The sequence below is a fragment of the Numenius arquata genome, chromosome 4 (assembly GCF_964106895.1).
Source record: "Numenius arquata chromosome 4, bNumArq3.hap1.1, whole genome shotgun sequence".
NCBI lineage: Eukaryota > Metazoa > Chordata > Aves > Charadriiformes > Scolopacidae > Numenius > Numenius arquata.
In genome coordinates this window covers 26,123,342-26,142,545 of record NC_133579.1, presented here as the reverse complement: position 1 = coordinate 26,142,545, position 19,204 = coordinate 26,123,342, and the positions used below count along the sequence as shown (strand labels likewise).

At 42.0% G+C, this 19,204-nt stretch overlaps 1 protein-coding gene across 2 annotated transcripts in view; it reads right to left on the bottom strand.

The window, feature by feature from the left end:
• The window catches only part of LDLRAD4 (low density lipoprotein receptor class A domain containing 4), a 146,973-nt gene that overhangs the window by 43,229 nt on the left and 84,540 nt on the right, over positions 1 to 19,204 (bottom strand). Inside the window, exon 1 of one of the 2 annotated variants that reach the window (XM_074146308.1) lies at positions 3,199 to 3,298. The exons of the other annotated variant lie outside the window; for it this stretch is intronic. The gene's annotated coding sequence lies outside the window, so the exon portion shown is untranslated. Of the gene's footprint in view, positions 1 to 3,198; positions 3,299 to 19,204 lie in introns of those variants that run through there. 2 annotated transcript variants of the gene reach the window in all.

Genomic DNA, 19,204 nt, shown 5'->3' with positions numbered 1-19,204 from the left:
TCCTCTTCCAGTGCTTCATGTCCCACACCTTCAAACCCAGAGACTGACTCCTCCAACCAGGCGCAAGCTTCCCGCACGTCTAAAGGAAGACTGGCAGAACTAAAGACACTGCTTACAAAACATGTTCCTATGGGTATTAGCAAAAGCATCTGTTTTAATAGTATCGTCTATTTTCACCTTTTTGGGCTTTTTTCTTTTTAAATTAAAACCCCCACACTTTCTCCTTGAGCAGGCCATAGAAAGAGCCTAATTGCTTTCCCTTTTCTTTGCTGGCACAGATCCTGGTCCCAGTGTCGGGGCTGGCGAGATGCCTATTGATTTCAGTGGGAAGAGGGTCAGGCCCAGTCCTGCAGATATTACTCATGCAAGTGCTCAGCTCCACCCTTCATTTCTCACATCGCTCCATGCACTGCTACTTGAAAAACAGGGACAAACTGGAACAAGGGAGCCCGGCGCATGGGGCTTGGCCTCTCATGCCTTCTCGCCATTATTACGTGCTGCTCCTCAAAGCCCTCTGTCACTGCTGGGCCAGGGACTGATAACAAGCAGCACTTCGCACCTATGACTGCCAACATCAGGCCGTTCGCAAGCGGATCTTAGTGGGAGCCATGCACCCCCATCTTTGTTTGTCAAGGACCATGGCTTTTCTGGCCTGTGGGAAAGTCAACAAAGCCACCTCAAGTACTGCTGCATTTGCTCTTTTTCTTAAAGTCCCAGTTCCTGGAGTCGTGTTTCTTCTTGAGAAACTTGGCTTCCATTTAAAAACTAATCCTTCCGGGTTCCCATAATTGCAGAGGATAGCCTGAAAATCTGGCTTTGGAGTTCCCCAAGAGGAAATAAAAAGCCAGTAAACAAATAAAAAGAACTGGAAGTTTTTCTTGGGTCTATGTCATTTGTTGATTTTTCTTAACATCACTATTTTAAGCAATTCTCTTTTTTTTTTTTTTTTAATGTCTTGGCAAATTATTTTTGAATGCTAATTTAGAATGGCAATTTGCTCTGAGCTAAATTCTGTTTCTTCACTTGTCAGTATTATCCAATATTCATTAATTATATTTTTATATCTATTCTTTTATAGTAATGCTTTAAACCTCTTTATTGGATTAGAGACAAACTTGGGAAACAAAGTCCATTCCCAATCTAGAAAACCCTCAAGGCAACTAAGAGAGTCGGATCTCATTTTATGCTTATGAAGCAGGTGTAGGAATTGTAAATATATACCTATGAGACACCCTAGATTGGGCAAGAAAAGCTGACTGCTGCCCCTTTGCAATTGGACAATTTACAAATAAGTATGTAATTGGGCTTTAGTTGCTGACCTGTGTAATGTGCACTATTTCAGTATTTCCCACTCAAAATGATGCTCATTAGAAAAATGTTCAGCTTGCACTATTTCAATACTCAAAACTGCTCTTCCCCAAGCAGAACTGAAATAGAAAACAGGGATATATTTTATTTTTATGTATCTCTCTGTATACACACACACATTTTTTAAAAAAACACTTTCTGCCTTTAGGAGAGCAAGACATGCAGCTTGGACAATGACAGATGTTTAAGAAGAAACCCCTACAATGCTTAAAGAAAAGGAAAGAAAGAGGAGAGTTGTGTTTGCTTAACAGCTACGTATTTTATGCACATGTGTGCAAGGATGTATTAGCTGTAACCCTCACTTTCCATTCTTGATTAAAAAATAAAAAAGTCAGAGAAAAGAATGAGACTTTCAGTGCAGGCGGGTCAGCTCGTACCACGGGACTCCTATCTGGCACTGGTGTGGCCCAGCTGCCCAAAGTATCTCATGCCAATGTCACGGCCCAGCTACTACAGGGGCTATTGCGCAGTGGTAGCAGTCTCCAGCAACAGGCTGTCGGGGCTGTAAATACGCAGCCCTGTCTTGTCCCCGGCCACCTGGAACCATGCCTGGCTGAGAAAAGCTCCTGCTCACGGACTGGCACCGCCTAAGGCGTCGATGCATCCCAGAATTTATGACCCTCTACGCTTCGGCTGCTGACAATAACCTTCCTCATAAAGCAGCATCAGATGGGCCGGGCTGCTGATGCCAGGCTCACCAGGGCAGAAATGCTTCCCCCACCCCCAGAAAGAAACCCCATGTGTTTCCCCTTGCTTACTCAGCCCCAGCAGCCGTCCTCCTCCATGACTTCCCATCATAAAACAACCTGCCTACAGAGAAATAGTCAGAAGGAGCTATTTCACATGATTTATTTTTACAGGAATTTGAGCCTGGGCTCCCCAAAACACACCCATGAAGGTCCCTGGATTGGCCTCTAACGAATTATATCACCATCCCAAAATGAAAATGCCATTTATGTAATTTTTTTGACGCCAGAAATGAGGGGCAGGAGGTTGCAGAAGAGATTTTCAGCAGCAAGGAATTAAACAAGCTAACATAACCCCCCACATCAACAGTGTAGCAAGCTTTGAGACAACTTAAATATAATACATTTGACTCCAGGTCTAGTCCTGCCAGCCAAATGCGTGAACTACAAGTTATGTTGGGGAAGTCAGGCTTGGAAACAAACCTAGGCTGGACTGTTCTGCCCATCTCTCCCAGCCTTCTGGGTTCTTACTGAAGCTGTATCAATTTTAGAGAAAAAACTAGCAAGCCTATATCCTGGACTTTTATGAAAAAGGTAGCAATGACTAAAGAAAACATACTTTGGTCGTGGTGTGAGTGAGTGAGACTCAAGGACGTATTTCTGAGAAAAATAATAGCAATATGCACTGTGCTAATCCACCAGGTGATGGAAAAACCTGCAAGAGAGGCTTGAGGAACTACCATTGCCATGGAAATAGTAAGATGTTCCAGGCAGGCTGCCTCAGCTCAGGGAAAAGATGGGACAAGATAAAAGCACCAGGAGAACACAGTGCTATCAGGACTGACTCCAAGTTTCTACACCTGCAAAACATTCTCATGTGTTAACAGTAAAGCATGGACTTTTACTTCGGATTTTAATACACACCAAACAAACCCAAGAATTAAATCATGTAGGAATTTATAACTACCAAGTCCCCTCCTTCTCAACTGTCCCCCTCAGGACTTCAGGTCAAATTGAAGCATTAAAGACATTCGAAGCATTGAGACCATTTCTCAATGGTAAAACTATAATTTGGGGGCAAACCAAAGACAGCTGATTCTTCTGGAAAATACCTGTTCCCTTTTAAGCCGGTAGCAAATAGTACCAGTTTGCAGTATGCACACAACCAGAACACTGTTTAAAATGCAAAAAACCCCACGTATCAGTCCATGCTGAGAAGTCAGGAACTGTCAATTGACCTCACCATGACTGCACAAGGAGCATTTTTCCCAAAGGCAAACTTCAAAGAATTTTCAGATACTGAATGCAGGTCTTTTTTTTTTTTTTTTGTTACAATGATTTATTATGATGCAGAAAGATCCAAATAATCTTTTCCTGGTTTCTTCTTGAATTTCAAACCTAACAAGATCAGAAAAAAATCAAATCAGTCATTATTTCCATTCCCACAGAGGGCTTTTTTTCATGGGGTGTCTGGAAAACGCTTACATTTAACCAAACGTAGCCTTTAAACCAAATGTTCCCTAGGATTAAGCTAATATTAACAACATCACAGAGAAAAAATTGCAGTGAGTACAAATCCTTCCTCCTCTAAACTGCTCAGCCTTCAGTAGGTTCAAGTAGTAACAGGCTTGAGGACTTGAGGAACTGCAGGACTGTTTAGTTCTGCAAAAAACAGTAAAAAGCCCCTGCTGAACATGCAACAAAACCTTCCAAACCCTCTCCCCACTCTCTTTGTCTGAAACGTGTATGTTTCAGATCATCCTGATTTTTCTACGCAAAGAAATCTGGGAGTGTGGTTTTCCCACACTTCCACATTTTCTTTCAGATTATTTTTTTTCTGCTGCATATTTTTTTCTGTGAATATGGACATAACTAAGGAGAGGAGAGGTGTTACATCTGTTTTCTCACACAGAAAATTGGACCCCAATTCTGATTTCTCCCGTAGTGGTTGGAGTCAACAAAAATCTCAGTGATAACAACTGAGTTACTCTGGTGGAAAATTCAGAGAAAAAAATAAAAAAGAATTAGGCTATCGCCTCACTACAGAAATAGATCAGTGATGTATGTTTAGGCAGTGGCATTTTTCAACCATGCACTAATAAGAATACTCAGCTTGAATATTCCACAAATTCCTTTATATCCTGATGCCTCTTCCTGGGACTAGCTCTTCGTTAAATTTAATGGCTCCTTAAAACAGAAAAGAGAAAATGTCAATACCACCTGCTAACATGAGTGAAAGCTAGCCAGGTAAACTTGGTAAAAAAAATTATTCTGGAAACTTCCATGACATTTAGTGGGATAGTGAATATTTTCTTGCACACAATCTTGTACACACAAAGGGAAAAAACCCAACCTGTTTAAAGACCAATTCCTGTCTTCCCCTTACAGTCCTCCCCACCCCCCCAACCCGAAAATGTGATTTACCAGAAGGAGCTCACAATGCTGCTCTGGCTGAGAAAGTACACTGAGAACTTCACAGCGAGCCCAAAATAGCCTGAAAAGAGGAAATGGGTGGGGGTGAGGTTCTTTCTTCTGCTCACAAAGGACTTCACCAGCCGATATAGATCAAGTAAAAACAGTCCTGACATGCGGAGCGGCACTTGGTGACAGTCCTCCCCTCTTTTCCCAGTCTGGTCTATTTTAAGATCACATCACAGGAAACTTGGCAGCTACATGTTTCCGAAAGTTGCCCCTGCCACTTCCACAAGCTCAAATCATTTGTAAGGGCACAGCTCACAGCACAGAAAATTCTGAGGGGACAGAAAAGGTACTGTCAGGCTACCGAAGGCAAGTCATTCAAAGAAAGAAGAAAATTACTGATAATTAAATAAAGCTGAAAACACATTCTCTTTTCAGTACTGTATTACTGTTTTCCAAAGAAACGCAACTTTTACATGAGCCGTTCAAGTGCCGATAGTACTTGTGATGGACACTGTATGTCTGCTCAAAGAAAGAAGTTCTCCTCATCAAGAGATTCAGCTGTGTGCAGTGTTCCTTGATCACTTTGTCATGGACTCTCTCTCACCTTCTTAACATTTTTCCAGAAAAAGTCAACGTTGTCAATCACAAATAAAATAGGGACATGTGCAGACACAGAGCCAGGAACAACGAACAACACCGTTGTTGCACATGAACTTCAACTCTGATTCCTATTAAGCATGGAATAAGATAAATGTTAATGGCACGGTCTGATTAGAGAAATTGATGCTAATTAAAATACTAACAAAAATGCAAAAGCACATAAACATTGCTAATGCCTTCACCCCGCATTATAAAATCATCCCTATGTACAGGAGCAGCAATGGGAGACGAAGCAGGAGGTATCTGAAACTAGGAAAATGAACTGTAAGCATAACTGAGTAAAATTCTTTTAAAAACCCATGTTTTTATTATTTCATAACCATATCTTTTAGAAATATCAAAGCTTCATGTACCCTCTTGTTCAGAGAACTACGTTTCTGAGTAATCTGAGCTCCAAAAAAATCATTAAAAAATAATCTGCAGAGGAAAGACATACTATTTAAGCTCAGTGGCTTAAAACAGCCAAATAGATGTTTATCTCCCTTTCCAGAAGTAATTTATTTCTGGATATGGGAAGAGCATTCTCATCCCCAAAAGTCAATTTTGAGATACATGTAAATAACTTAAAATACAGGTCCTCAAGTGCAGTCTGTACACTAAGTGGTTATTGGAACACCGTAAATCTTGAGCAGCAATCTAAAGCTATTAAAAAAAAAAAAAAAGATTAGTATTGTCTATGAAGAAGGAGAAGAGGTGCAAGCCCTTGTCTCTTTATGAAGTGCAAAACTATGCGAGAGCTTTCAGGGAATTTCACGTAGTTGGTGTTTTGTATTTTAGTTGCATCTGCTTCAAAAGGAAGGCCACCAGAGGAAAGGCGTATTAGATCTCGTCTTGCAGAGCTAACTCACTGCTCCCGTGCTGAATATCACTGCCCCCTCACGCAAGGGCTCTCTTCAGCTTCCACACACAGTTAGATTAGCTTAAATTGCTGTAAATAACTCCTACTTGCTATTCTTGAGCCCTTTATTCCAGGCTGCTCTATATTCTTAAATTGTACCTGAGTCACCTTCATGTGTTATCCTCGGTGCTCTGGGAAACTCGGAGTTTAGTAAACAGGTTAAGCAAATGAAAAGATTAGTCAGTATTGTGCTTCAGATGGATGCAAGATGAGATTATATTGAATGCAAGTATATTAATAAAATTAAGAAAGAAAGGTTTCCAGAATCTTTGCACTGATCTAAATGACATGTACTGCACAAAAATAAACCACCCCCAAGTTTTGTGCTTGAGTCTTTTTGACCCTGGTATTGAAGACCATTACCAATACTACCAGCTGATTGGGCAAACTGGATTTTTTGGTTGCCACACAGGCTAGATGACACAGACATTACGAGGTCTCTGTAACTGAAAGTAAAGAAATTGGAAGAACAGAGATTAAGGTGGCAACTACATAATAGTATTAGTTATGGAAGACAGAATAGCACAGTATACTTACATTTACTCCGCACCCTGTGTTAATGTGTATCTCTACAGCAAACAGCATGAAATTCAATATACTTAAGTACTCTTTTCACCACACAAAAGTAGGACTAAGGCAAGTTAAAGCAAGATCAATTAAGAATGAATACTGACATTTAAGAATGGCTCAAGGTAACATTTCTTCATTCATTTTTCTGGGTTCTCTCCCCTCAAACAAACATGCTACCAACATTAGGGCATGACAAGCCATCACCAGTTCAAACTCAAAGCTTACCAGGGACAAAAATATTAGGTGGGAAGCAACATGATCCAACCAGAATTGCAATGGGTAGAAAATCTACAGAGGTTGGAAGCAATCTAGTCTCTTCAATTCTTCTCTGTACCTCTGTCATAAATCCGTCCGACCCTCATACCTTCATTTTCCGTTGGCCATGAGATAGGCCATGATAGTTATTTCTCTGTAAAAACACTTTAAACACAATTTTAGAAAAAATCTGCACAAAAACTTCTTATTCTTATGTCCTAAAAATAATTCTTCACATGAGCTAGCTTTACAGTCTTAGTTTCTCCATGTTATATGGTGAACGTGAACATGATCATGTTCTGGTAAGTACACCGTCATCTCAATATTAGAGGCATTGTTCATCATCTTGGATCGTTAACAAATCAGCATCCTCAGAAATGAGAATAGGAAAGGAAAGCATAGAATTATTTCTGCCCTGAAAATTACTTCTTCTGAATAACAGTGAAAATATCTTGGACGTAAATCTGATCAAGCAGAACAGAAACTGGCTAAGTTTTCAGACTGAAGAACTGCAAACCAACAGAAAACGTCTGCTGCCAGTATCCCCAGTAACCCAGCCCTCTAACAGTTTTCTGATGCAGTCCTTCAGCTGTGACATAAGGTGACTATTACAATAACTCTTAACATATACAGAACCCACACAGCTACATGCAGAGCTGAAGAAGTTTTTCCAATTCAGTGGCATCAAAGTAAGGACACCCCCACACCGGTGCTGCTGCACATAGCAGCATGGCACCTACAAGTCCCCGCAGTGCCACATGCAGCCCACGCACATCATGCAACCATAACTAATTAACGTTACGGGGGATGTAAAAGGCAAAGGGCAAGCAGAGAAATAGGCACAGCAAGATGAACCCACTGTCCTGAGCACCAGCTGAAGGCAAGTGGCAAAGCCAAGGAGAACACCTGAGGCTGTGTCTACATGGTTGTAAAAGCCTGACTTCTGGAGAAGCCGTAAGCCCAATGTACTCCTTGCCTTCAGTATACAACACCCATTCCTTGTCTGTCCTTTATCCCAAGCCATGCAGAATGCCATAATATCTTCTCAGCTACCTGGAGTGCCATCCCATTATTTATTTCAGGTTTTTTCTCAAGTGATGCACAATATTTTCATGCAGTGGGCCACATTTTCAGAAGTCCTCAACATCCAAGCAAATGTTGAACCTTAAAAGAGCTCAGTACTTCGCATTTCCTGAATACGTAGTACCATATCTACAGATCTATCTTGTTCAAAAATCTAACCTCAGTAACCTCTCTGAAGGTTACATCAATACACACAATCAGAAGAAGTTAACAGTTGCTGAAACCCTCCCCCTCCTGTTAAAAAAGTAAAAAGAAAAACAGGCTTAAATTATTGTTCTAACAACAATTGTTGTACTGTTTAGTAACAAATAAAAGTTAAAAACCAAAACCTAAATCTCTCCTGGAATTCAAACAAGTGCCCCTTCACAGTAAGTGCCAGTGAAATGCTCACAGGGACGCCACCGACTCTGTATAACTAACTTTTACAGTGTCTCTAACCTTTTGAGCCTCTTGGCTAGCTCGAGGCATGCTCAGAGCCATGTACTCGATCAGTTTAGCATTCTCACATGTACATGTCTTCTTTTTTTTTTTAAATAATTTTTCTAAGGTACAAGGCTGCTTTTCAAAGATGTTCATCACTCTGTTTCCTGTTGACTACTCAGGAAACAGCGGATCCTCATCATCTCTGAAAACGAGGCCATAGATGACTTGAGAGCTGAGCGTTAGCTGACTGAGATGACATCCTCTGCACAGTTACAACAGTCATAGTCTTCCAAACCAAACAACGGATCAGGGAAAGAACAAGTCACAACATTAAAATGTGAGGTACTCTGTCTACAAACAAAATTAAAGGAAAAAATCCTAAAAATCTGGCTAATTTTAATATATTAGCAGTCACATTTTAAAACTCAGCCTATTTTCCTAATGGAGATAGGTCTTGGTGAGGTAAAGGCTCTGTTCTGCAGCTAGAAAGGGTTTATGAAGATGAAAATACCCACTGCAATAAAAGACAAGGAACGTAGCATTCATCCCACCATCTCAGCCCCAGCGTATGTCGGCAGGCATTGCGGAGGTGGTTGTCAGCCAGGGAGGAGTACCTGGGGGCACCACCAAAGAGAAGGGGCAAGGCAGGTCCTGGAGGACACCTGCACGAGGACGCTCAGCTCTTGGAAGGGATAAGATGGCGCCAAGGGCAAGCTGGTGACGCTTGCTGAGCGGGAACCAAAATGGTGAAATGCAATGCCGGCAGACAAGGAGCAAAAGAAGAAAATCTGGCAAGCTAGGATAGATACCACCAGCACTGTGCAGGGACGATGTCCATCCACTACTCTTTCGCCCCCCCTGTCCGGGTTACAGGATGTTGGTCTCCTGCTTACGGAGAATGGCAAAATTTGGGTCCTCACCACAGGCTCAGGGGCTGAGGACTTTCTCTACTGTTTCCCCTCAAGTTGCGGGGGGAAGGAGCACATAGGTTTAGGCAGCCTGAAGAGCTGATTATAAGGCTTCGATGTGGGGGGTAGAGAAAGGGACTAATCAACACATTTAATTATGAAATATGTATGTTTTAATCAAATTATTAACTAATTTCTTTATTAAGCTGTCAAGGGAATTCGATTGGGGAGGGACTCTTTATCACGGAGTGTAGCGATACGACAAGGGGTAACGGTTTTAAACTGAAAGAGGGGAGATTTAGATCAGATACTAGAAAGAAATTCTTTACTGTGAGGGTGGTGAGGCACTGGAACAGGTTGCCCAGCGAAGCCGTGGATGCCCCATCCCTGGAAGTGTTTAAGGCCAGGCTGGATGGGGCTTTGAGCAGCCTGCTCTAGTGGAGGTGTCCCTGCCCATGGCAGGGGGGGTTGGAACTTGATGGTCTTTAAGGTCCCTTCCAACTCTAACCATTCTATGATTCTGTGATTGATGTTTATTTATGCCCAAGGCGATGGTTCAGCCCCCCTCCCTTTTCCCTGAACCCAGAAAACAACTTTTATTTCCTCCCGGCTTCATGAGGGAGGCCTTGCGAACGCAACCAGCGGGCGGTAGAGAGAAGGAGGCCGCGGGGCGGGCTGTCTCCCCTCAGGGGGCAGGGCCGGGCCTTTAAACCCGCCGCTGGTGGCGATCGGGGGAGGCGGCTCCCCGGCGGCGGGGACACCTGCTGGCCAAAGGGCCGCCAGGGCGGGAGCGGCTCGGCAGCCCCGGCCCGGCCCCCGCCGGGGCTGGCTTTTTCGGGAAACATGACAGCCGGCCCCGGGGAGCCGGGGAAGGCGGGGGGGGGGGGGGGAGGCCGGCAGGACGCGAAGGCGCGACGTGGCGACGGTTGTTAAGGGAGTGACAACAGTGTGATCAACAGAGGGGCTGGTGCGCGGGGAGGTGTGATGGCCCCGGGTTTTTATAGCCGCCTCATGATGTCAGCGAGCCGCGCTGGCCGCCGCGCACGGAAATAGCTGGGCCCTGCAGAGACGCGGCCATAAATCCGTTGGCAGGGCTGCCGCGAAGGGTTATTTTTGAAAGGCCCCAGCAAGATAAAACTTGAATCGGGGGGGAAGAGTAGCGGCTCTACGGCCGCTTTAAGGTCAATTTGCTTCACTGCGGAAGGGTAAAAAGGCTTTTTTTTTTTTTTCTTTATTTTTTGGCGTGCAGAGCATCCTCACACATGGTGCCCCACGGGCCCCGATGGCCCTGCGTGGCGGGCCGGGCTCGCCAGCCCTCTTGGGAGAGGAGAGGCGGCGGTAGGCAGCTTGTGCCACAAAAGAGGCTTTGGGCTTTCCAAAAGCTGCTGCGCCCTTTCAAATGGGGCCTTCAGGCCAAAGCCCCTGCACCACAGGGATGCCTGAGGAAGCCCAGCTTGCTCAAGCTCAACCCTCCCACACCGTGCCTTAGAAAACAAGAGGTGGCATCTTCCAGTCACAAAAATTAATGTGCTGAACCACAGCAAAAGCCTTGACAATCAATTTTTTGTCCCAGCAAAGCACTAACAGTAATCTCCTACATTGCTATGGCAAGGCTCTGAGTCGTGTTATATTTACTCCTTTTTTTTTTTCCTCTTGTTGAAAAAGAAAAGAATTGGGAACAAGCTTTACTAAGCTTTCACAGGAGCAAAAAATTGGGTACCTTTAAAAAATAACAGTATTTCAATGCAAATATAAACTTATCGTAAGCTTCCTGAAGCACACACACAGCATAAAGGCAGAGAAGGTATCTGCTTTCAAGGGGATTTGCATTCTCATCGAATGCTGGACCAGATCCAGACCAGCCGGAGGATAACCACCCTCTAACCTCCCTGCGGAGACTTACAGAGACGAGACTGAAGCAGTATCATTTCTGACAGAAATCAAATCCTGGCTACTGCACTGCTGGGAACGCCACAGACAAGAATTAAAAAAAAAAAAAAAAAAAAAAAAAGGCAGGAATTGGAATTAAAATATGTGGAGCTCATTTAGATAATACCTTGTCAAAGAACCTGATATGGGAACATATTTTATATTTACTAAAACCATGCAAATGTTAAGTGTCTGCTAGCATAAAATTTAATTTTAACAAACGGGAATGTACAAATGTTAAAGCTGACCAGTTATTAAACAGCTCAGTTACATGCCCAGGCTAACCAAGCTAAATAATATGTCTAGTCAAATCATACATAAAACCATGGAGAGCATTCAAGAAATACAATTTGTTCAAATTTCCATCAGTTCACATCTGAGCACTAGCATGTCAGAGGACAGGATAATGCCTAGCAATATGCCTCCGAAGATTCAAAACCAAGTGACCTTAATGGAAGCTTATGAATATCAGGAAATTGCATTACAGGTGCTGGGTACACACTCAGTACGTCCTTCTTGATGTAATGCACCAAGGGACATATATAAGAAAATCCCAGGACAGACTGATGAACAGCTTCTAGGTATTCCCCATCTTGCCATACCCATTCTGCTGTAGTGGTAGAAACCTTTGAGCAGCCACACAGCAAACCAGATCAGAAAACCGAAAAGCAATTCTTGAGTGCTAGCAAAGCACAGGAGGCGGCACAAGAACGGGAGGAAAATGACTGCACAGGCAGCAACCGCTCAAACAGTTTTGCCGATATGGCCAATAAATAAATAATTTTCATGTATTGTTTTCAGGGCCAGTGAGCTCTCAGATTGTCCCCAGAGTAGCAGCGCCTGAATTGTGTTGGACCTACAAGAGACCCTTAGCCATGGCTAGACTGTTTGTGAAAATATGTCTAGACTACAAGAAAATGTACTGTTTTAAAATGTCCTAGTTGGCTCATTTTAGCTGTAATACTGGCAACCCAAATTATGGATATGCCAAACCCAAATGACAGTCTGATATAAAATCACGACATTACAAAAACATTAGATACAATTTATTTTTCAACTGATACCTTAATTAGTACTTCTTTAAGTCACAGTTTAAATACCTCCCACTAGAATTTTGTTTTTGCTGTTTTGTAGCATTTGTAGCAGAAACACTAAGATCGGTCTGAAGAACATACAAACAGACCAGAAATGTCTGTTGGTAAAAGCACCAGGAAAGGCAGTAGAGCAAAGTTACCAAAAAAACCGCAAAGCATTTTGTTAACCATGGACACGACTGACAGCAATCAAACAGGTAAGCACCAAGGAATGTGGTGCTTGCATCAGGAGCAGGAAGCCATGTGGATGAGCAGACCCGTGTCCTCACAGGAGGATAGCAGCAAGGTTGCACCATGCTATACGTGACGTTCCTCTTCCTGTTCTCCCAAGAGGGAAGCTGACTCTACATAAAGACACCCACAGCGGGCAAAGCCAGGAAACAAGCAGCAAACTAAGATTGACCTAGGTTGAAGTAAGCAAGATTTGGAAGCCCACACCACAATAACGTGCTTCACTGCCAAAGGCTAGAGAAGATCTACCCCCAAAATAGGGGATGGCAGATGCATTAGTCAAGTGGCATGTTGAGAACTTGGTGGGTGACGTCCCTTGTCCTCCAGGTGCACACTACTGATCCTGGCTAGGTCACTTCTTGGGCACGCATTTCTTTGAGCTTAAAAGCATGGGGGTTGTGAGATTGGACATGAAATTGGTAAAAGAACAAGTGTGGGATGAATCAGTTTTGTTTAAAAAGGTATCACCTTCTCTTTCCATATTGTCTCACTGAGGATATTTTTACATTAATTTCCCTGTCGCTATATGTTACGATTAAAGCTGAGACTCTCAGATAATCACTAGAACCTCAAGAGTTGAAACTTGGCAGAAAACTGTGGAATATGCAATAAAATTGCAAGAGCTAGCAGGCAATATTGCAAATAAAATGTTTTAACACACTAGCACATAAAAAAAGCGCAAGCCAGAGATGTTTATTTTACCTAGTGAATAATTTTTAAAATACAATTTGCTGTATAAGAGTGTTTTAAGAGCATTTTCTAAAAAAAACCCCACTTTCTTCCCTGTTTTAAATGCCCTCTTGGTGCTCCAGGGAAAGCTCTAACAGCAGCGCAAGTTAGACTAGGTTTAGGTTCTGAATGTATTTTAATATTTGCATGGAGACAAACTTTGCTGAAGAGATAGGGGAAGGAATATACAGTAATTGTGGCCTGTCTCTTAAAATGGGACAGATTTACCAGGGGGGACAGTACTTGTAACATCAAGAGACCTGCCAGTGTTAGTGCTTTGCCACCACATGTCTGCGTGGGTTCTTTCTCTGCCCTCGCATCCACACAAATCTAGGGATGTTTTCCTAGGGAAGCCAACTCTTGATCTGATACAGAATTCAGGAGGTAGTGCAATCTACTATTAGTATTTGAGCCAAACATTAGGAAAGGCAAGAAAAGGAAAAATGGAAAGGAACAGGGCAATCTCACAGGAGAGACAACCTGAAGCTATTCTAGATGTGCAGTTCCCTCCCAGCAAGTACTTATGTGAAAATAAATTGACTTCTATGCTGAAATTAATTGCTCACACAGATTTGGGGGTGTGTCACATCAATATAGCTAGAGCTGGGTAACCACTCTGCTAACGATCTACTGGGAATCCTCCCAGTACAGACTAGCTCTAGGATTTGGTCTACTGTTTCTGTGCGAGCACACTTGATTCAGTTACAGGTGTGATTCTTACCTAAACAGTTTATACCAGCACAGCCTGTAATGCAGACACATCTATAGTAGTATAGAAGTTTCTCCGTGATGCTGCTCTAGCGATTACCACATGGGAATAATCTGATACTGGACAGAGTACACCAGTGCTGAAATCAAACTATTTCACATTATTTTCAAAAGAATTTGTTGCTGCAGCGCTGCAGAATGTCTGCTTCTGAATGCTCGTTGCTCTTCAAGCACCAGTTGCTGTTTTCTGGGATTTATGACTGAAAGGATTAAAAACAAAGAAAACTAAAATAGATCTCCAAAGGATATTAATAGCTCCTTCAAGCTCTGTCACATTCCAGATCTTATTATTACAGAAAAATATTCCTAAGGTAATAGATACAGCTTCCTCAATTTAAACATTTTTTCCAAAAAGTAAAGTCCATCTCATTATACAAATATACACTGTCCCAAACACAACCATCTATGCAAATGATAACTGGGTGATCATTTCTCCTATTTGCAGATATATTTAAAGTGCGGCTAAAAATTTGGGCCATTGTAAATGTATGTGCATGACCACTGTTTTGCAAACATAGGGCTAATGCCCTGGAAACACTGAAATGCCCAAAGGCATCAGTGGGAATTGAGGGCTCTCAGCATTTGGCAGAACTGAGCCCTCCTTACGTGTGGGTATAAACACATTTGCTCACACACAGAGAGGTTTTGAATAAAACGAGGATGGTGGACAGTAATTTCCTATTCATCTGGACATTCTGTGCGATGACATTCCTGACTATAGTTTTAACGTTATAAATTAAGATTTGGTGGTTCATTTAAACATACCTCATTTATTTTCTAAAGATTCTGGTTCTCAGCAAATGAAGAAAACACATTCTCACAAAGGCAGCAGACCAATCATTATTTAACACTCACACTTGCAGATAACCTTTAAGGAAGCTTTTCCTATTTATATCGCAGCCATGAAAACATCCAAGAAGCATACTAATTAATAGTGATAATAAAAAATAAAGCCTTCAGTCATGTGTTCCATTCAATCGCTTATGCCATATATTTTTAAAATGAACAAAATACATCTGCAGTTTGCCGGGGAATTATTTTAAGGTCCTGGTGTCCCTTAGAATCTCTTCTCACGTCTTTAGATGTCTGCCTTTCGCTTGCGCGGACTGAAATGTCTAGACATCCAAATTAAGGAGTGACCAATCACCGACAAACTGATCCCTCTGCGCACAAGGTCAGCGCTACAGAGGCACACACGCACGCGCACACACACACACACACGCACACATACTTGCAGCTGGCCCTGTGCAGGAGACCTTTATTTGTGCACAAAAATATTGATGTTGCTAAGTGATACGCAGGCGGTCACTAGCCCTAAGTCTATGTGTTTGTTTGTTTATTACTGTGTCTTCTTCCCCAAGTAAACAATGCAACGGTGATGCAGAGACAGAAGAACCCATCTAAATTAAAACAGCTATGGGACCTAATTTATTATGTCTGTATGATATCAACCTATTACTTTTTTTCCTGATTTTGTTCCGTTAAGTCAGAAGGAAAAAATTTAGGAGGAACTTGAAAACACCCATGTCCTGAACGGTCCCAATCATCCTACTTTCCTGTAGTTAAATAATAAAAACAATTTATTTGCAAAGGTCCCTCTGCATCTTAAGGTTGCTGGCACCAGATTTAAGGAAATTTTTTTTGAAGTTAAAATAATGGTCCTGTATTAAATTCATATGTCTGGTCAATTGAAATAAGGAGCAACCTGAAAATAGTATATCATGACACCACATAAGCGTGGATATACTTTCCTTATCTAAAAATCAGTCCCGTTCCATTCTGTTCTAGACTTCAAGTTTCTATTGTAAAAAATCATTTAAAAAATCCCCCCAAAACAAACACCTCCACCCCTTTTTTTGAGTCAACCCAAATTTTAAAAACTGTATCTGATGGTAGTAGGAGTAGATTTCTGGAAACACAAGTGTTCACGATGGGTCCTGTTTGGAGTTTTCAGTAAAGGCAGAAGATGGAGAAGCTGGGTTTCCGCAATCACCTCCCTTGTCTAGCCTTCAAGAATCCTAGGGTGCCCCAGAAGTGCTGCAGACCCCTTGTGAGCTTGTGAGCCCTCCTGTTCCCATGCACCCCCCCTCCCTAAGGTGAGGTGCCCAGGTAAGACCCCAGGGAGCCCTGCAAACACAGGTCCCCAGAGGTCAACCCACCATCTGCAAGCAGGCTGGGAGGAAATCAACCTGGTCTCCTCCTGGAAGCTTCCAGATTTCCAGAAATTTTTATGGTCAATGTGGCAAACGATTAGATTGCAAATGCTTTTATCAACAGAAGAATATTTCATAGAGCTTTGCCATGTCATAACAGAGACACCACTGGAGCGAGGCCATTCTCCCCATCACCTACATGTTCCACTACTGACACCTGGAACTACTACTTACACAGAACATATTATTAGGAAAATAGTGAGTGCATTTTGACTTTATTTGATTTTATTTTAGCAACGAGATACAAAGATGACTACCAATGGCAACTGGCTGTGGCAAGCACAGCTTGAGGAACATTTCAGAACCATTTACCACCTACCGAAACAGCAAAACCCTGCACAGCAATATAAAGATGAAAATGAGCTGGGTACTAATGTAAAACAGTAATTCAGGTAACTTGTTTTCAGTTTTGCTCTAGGTTACTACAAGTCCTGTAATAAATCACAAGACAGGTGTAAACTTCTGGTTCTAATTGTCATCTACATACAAGCTCCTCCCAAACTCTGCCTCCGTCTCTCCCACTGAAACAACAGCGAGTTTACAAAACCAGTATTCTGCCGAGTGACTACATTTTGGAAGTCTTGATACGTAACCATACCCAAAGCAGCGCTGCTCCAAACCGTCTTCCATTCAGTCAGCCGATCAGACATGGCAGCACTTGGTCCAGCAGGAAACTGAAGGGACAGGACAGCTCGGTTCCTTCCTCCGTCCCTACATCAGTAATTTGCTGGATGAGTCACTGACCCTCTCTGTCTCAGTTTTTCCATCTGTACAACATTAATAGTAACGATACCTTCCAAGCAAAAAGCACTGCTTTAAATTCCAGAGATCAAAGACCAGAAATGTTCCTGTTCCAGACAAAAGCAATACTTTGCCTTGTTCTCAAGCTGCTTGCACAGCCAGCACTGCTACAGACCATTCCTACAGAAATCATGAGGGAAACATATTAACCCTTATGCACCAAATCAGTACTTTCCATTAAAGCATTATTTCTGCAGATGTACTCTGGACAAATACTTTAGTTATGGGGTAGGGCAAGAAGAGGGAAATGAGGATATAAACAGAATATGTTTTCCTCAGGAAAGCTGTATGTTAATTAAAAATATTCTTTTCCAACAGACTTCTATTTGTAGGAAGAATGAGATGCTGCAGACAACGGGCCTTAACAGTAATGGCACTACTTCGAAGGACCTGACTTGCCTTCAGCTACAACGTGACCTCTCTGGCAAGCGACACACCCAGTGAAGAGCACATAGCTTAATCACATGTGAACTTATTTATTTTACTTCTTCTTCCTCTTTTCTTAAAAAGCATTTTACGCCTCACTAAAATCCTAATTGTCCTACAGAAAGTTCACGCTTCTGATTTTGCCTATCTAGAGAAGGAAGCTTACTCACAAGTAAACCTTGCAGGATGGAAAAAGGACAAGGAAGAAAATATCAAGTCAGACAAGTATGACTAGGAACTCAGATGTAAAGAATTCAAATATTTCAAAAGATGTCTTGATAGGTATATTCCCACCTCATTCCAAGCAAATAAGATTAGCACGTATTACCGAGAATTTTATGCCTCAGAAGAAGGTCCTAATTATATTTCACACTGCTCTGAAGATTCCTGTAATATACACACATCTTTAATGTGGAATTTTATACACTATTTATAGCATATAGGCTGGTTTTGATATTATTACTTTTCTATGAAAGTTCCTTTGAAGTCAGGTAATTACCTTAAGTGAAATATTTAGCCTGTTGTGAGAATTGAACTATGAGATTTGTGTAGAACAAATAAGCCATCATGTAGCCCAGTATAAAGGTTTCCGAGCCACAAGTGGGGATGGAAACATTAATTACGAAGACAAAGCCAAGAACGCATTTTAAAAGTAATTTAAAGTGAGAACTGATAAATCTGTATAGTACTACATATTGCTTCATGCCTGCCCCTAAAAACTATTTGAGCTAAGGACTAAAGAGCGTAAAATTATTTCATTACCAGTTACTATCCTTAGTAAAGCCACAGCTTTAGGTTACCACAGACTTGGCCAGAGTCAGGCTTTAACTGTGAAGAGGTCGGAAGGAGTTACTAAAATGGCTAATAACAATCTGCAGTTAACTTCTCTCCAACCAGAAATGTCACATCATTAAAGACTTGTAAATCTGGTTTCTTCCCATGCTAGAAGAAAGTGTGTCTCTTTCTCTGCAAAGCTATGAGTCTCTTTAGTGGGATAAATGATGTATGGCTGCCATACACCAATATACAAAGTTATCTCATTTTTATATTGCATTCTGATCTAGGACTGAATCAACACGACCATTTTGTGTCTGACAGTAGCATTTTCAAGAAAAGTCACTTGTAAGTGAGAAGTTACCAGCAGATCCCCTCTTCACCTCCTCAGACACAGTTCCTTGAAAATACCTAAAAGTACAGGATTTTAAAACACCATGCCATATGGATCCGCAATTTGTCAGGCAAATGTTATCCCTCATATGCAATGCATAATATAACACATGAAACCAAAACTTCAAGATGTAACAGAGCCATACATGCACATGCACATGCACAAACACGCGCATACAAAAGGCGAGTCAGTCAATGCAGGACCGCAAAACCAATTGATTACCATTTTTTGTGGATGGAACAGATTCACCCAGTTTACTGCATCCAGACAGGTTTCCCCAGCTGCATGCTCCTCAATAATCCGAGAACTGAGACTGCTGTTTCTATTATATTTTTTGCCTAAGCAAAAGTCTAGCTTCTTATTAAGAACACTTAATAAAACCAACACACATTAAAAACAGTCAGCAGGGAGTGTTGCAATTAGATGCTTGCACAGGGCTTCCCTCTGTGCCTACATGCAAATACTTTTCATCTCGTGGACTTTTAGAAACTTCATCATGTTGCTGCAGTAAGAGAGACCTCCCTTTTTCTTCATGTGAGAGGTTAGGTCATCAATTGCATATCACCATTACTT